Source organism: Pseudophryne corroboree, unplaced genomic scaffold (assembly GCF_028390025.1).
Source record: "Pseudophryne corroboree isolate aPseCor3 unplaced genomic scaffold, aPseCor3.hap2 scaffold_2935, whole genome shotgun sequence".
In the NCBI taxonomy this organism is placed as follows: domain Eukaryota; kingdom Metazoa; phylum Chordata; class Amphibia; order Anura; family Myobatrachidae; genus Pseudophryne; species Pseudophryne corroboree.
Genome location: NW_026969602.1, coordinates 13,240 through 16,258, shown reverse-complemented (window position 1 = coordinate 16,258; position 3,019 = coordinate 13,240). Strand labels below are relative to the sequence as shown.

At 35.1% G+C, this 3,019-nt stretch overlaps 1 non-coding gene across 1 annotated transcript; it reads left to right on the top strand.

The window, feature by feature from the left end:
* Nucleotides 1–1,644: 1,644 nt before the first annotated feature.
* Nucleotides 1,645–1,718, top strand: TRNAN-AUU (transfer RNA asparagine (anticodon AUU)). Its single transcript has one exon. It is a non-coding gene; the product is annotated as a tRNA-Asn (tRNA).
* Nucleotides 1,719–3,019: the final 1,301 nt, after the last annotated feature.

The following is a 3,019-nucleotide window of genomic DNA, read 5'->3' as shown; positions in this document are numbered from 1 at the left end:
TACATTTTGTATTGCTCTTCTGGTGACAATGTAGTTTGTTTTTGTCAATTACCATTTTAATAATAGGGTAAAGAAAATTAAGTGGATTTTTGAAAGAAAACAATACTGTCCATATACTATTAAAACAAATTAAAATGGTAAAAGTTATTGTACTTTAAGTAAAAATAAAAGAGCAAAAATATCAATCCCAGTTTTGGATTACTTTAATTAACAAAAAAAAATGCATATAGCAGAGGATAGGTTCAATCTGCCTACCTCTGGGCTATGGGCCCAGCATGCTTCCATTGCAGTACTCTGCTGCACATGTAAGTGCAAGAGATCCTGAAGCACTCACTCATCATGGGAAAGTACCAATGTGTTTCTTCGTTGGTTGATGGAAGAAACATCTTACAAAAACTCTCCAGATTATTGACTTTTTAACGTTTTTCTAGGAAACGTTCTAGATGAATGCTTATTAGCCTTTGTCAGTATGTACTTTTTGCAAAGTGTCTCTGTGGCGCAATCGGTTAGTGTGTTCGGCTATTAACCAAAAGGTTGGTGGTTAAATCCCACCCAGGGACGTAATTGACCTTGTTATCAGATTTTGGTGATATTTAAGAAGACAAGTCAAAATTTCAAACCCCCTCTTATGGTGTAGGGTACCTGGCCTTCTCTGATGTAATCAGAGTTAGATTTGATTCAGTGATTTTATAAAAAACAGCTAGGAAGCACAATTTAGCAGTGGGTTGCAGAGAAAAAAAAATATGCTGGCAGGAAAATCCAATTGAGTGATTAAACAGCTCTTCATTTTCTGGCTATCTTTTTATGCTAACAAATTTGTTCTCTGAAAAGTGTCCACAAAGCCAAGTCTCTGATTAACACCTTTGTAAGGATGGTTTTTCACCTATTACTAAATTAAACTTGCTTCATTGGAAAGGCAGCAAGATGCATCCTCATTTCAATGTCTACTGAAATAATACAGGTTGACACCAGGAAACATTAACGCCACTGCATCCTTGCTGCTTTCTCATGTGGAAGTCTGTTTAATGTGAAAACAAGGTGATATCTAATTAGCACACAGGTAAGGAATTAAGAAAATCTTTATTTAAGGGTGAAGATGTTTCTCACAAAATCGTTGAAATTCAAGCTGGAAAGATGATTTTAATATATCACTTGTACATTTTGTATTGCTCTTCTGGTGACAATGTAGTTTGTTTTTGTCAAGTACCATTTTAATAATAGGGTAAAGAAAATTAAGTGGATTTTTGAAAGAAAACAATACTGTCAATATACTATTAAAACAAATTAAAATGGTAAAAGTTAGTGTACTTTAAGTAAAAATAAAAGAGCAAAAATATCAATCCCAGTTTTGGATTACTTTAATTAACTTAAAAAAAAAATGCATATAGCAGAGGATAGTTTCAATCTGCCTACCTCTGGGTTATGGGCCCAGCATGCTTCCATTGCAGTACTCTGCTGCACATGTAAGTGCAAGAGATCCTGAAGCACTCACTCATCATAGGAAAGTACCAATGTGTTTCTTCGTTGGTTGATGGAAGAAACATCTTACAAAACTCTCCAGATTATTGACTTTTTAACGTTTTTCTAGGAAACGTTCTAGATGAATGCTTATTAGCCTTTGTCAGTATGAACATTTTGCAAAGTGTCTCTGTGGCGCAATCGGTTAGTGTGTTTGGCTATTAACCAAAAGGTTGGTGGTTCAAACCCACCCAGGGACATAATTGACCTTGTTATCAGATTTTGGTGATATTTAAGTAGACAAGTCAAAATTTCAAACACCCTCTTATGGTGTAGGGTACCTGGCCATCTCTGATGTAATCAGAGTTAGATTTGATTCAGTGATTTTATAAAAAACCAGCTAGGAAGCACAATTTAGCAGTGGGTTGCAGAGAAAAAAAAAATATGCTGGCAGGAAAATCCAATTGAGTGATTAAACAGCTCTTCATTTTCTGGCTTTATTTTTATGCTAACAAATTTGTTCTCTGAAAAGTGTCCACAAAGCCAAGTCTCTGATTAACACCTTTGTAAGGATGGTTTTTCACCTATTACTAAATTAAACTTGCTTCATTGGAAAGGCAGCAAGATGCATCCTCATTTCAATGTCTACTGAAATAATACAGGTTGACACCAGGAAACATTAACGCCACTGCATCCTTGCTGCTCTCTCATGTGGAAGTCTGTTTAATGTGAAAACAAGGTGATATCTAATTAGCACACAGGTAAGGAATTAAGAAAATCTTTATTTAAGGGTGAAGATGTTTCTCACAAAATCGTTGCCACGATGCATCATTGAAATTCAAGCTGGAAAGATGATTTTAATATATCACTTGTACATTTTGCATTGCTCTTCTGGTGACAATGTAGTTTGTTTTTGTCAAGTACCATTTTAATAATAGGGTAAAGAAAATTAAGTGGATTTTTGAAAGAAAACAATACTGTCAATATACTATTAAAACAAATTAAAATGGTAAAAGTTATTGTACTTTAAGTAAAAATAAAAGAGCCAAAATATCAATCCCAGTTTTGGATTACTTTAATTAACAAAAAAAAATGCATATAGCAGAGGATAGTTTTAATCTGCCTACCTCTGGGTTATGGGCCCAGCATGCTTCCATTGCAGTACTCTGCTGCACATGTAAGTGCAAGAGATCCTGAAGCACTCACTCAACATGTGAAAGTACCAATGTGTTTCTTCGTTGGTTGATGGAAGAAACATCTTACAAAAACTCTCCAGATTATTGACTTTTTAAAGTTTTTCTAGGAAACGTTCTAGATGAATGCTTATTAGCCTTTGTCAGGATGGACTTTTTGCAAAGTGTCTCTGTGGCGCAATCGGTTAGTGTGTTCGGCTATTAACCAAAAGGTTGGTGGTTAAATCCCACCCAGGGACGTAATTGACCTTGTTATCAGATTTTGGTGATATTTAAGAAGACAAGTCAAAATTTCAAACCCCCTCTTATGGTGTAGGGTACCTGGCCTTCTCTGATGTAATCAGAGTTAGATTTGATTCAGTGATTTT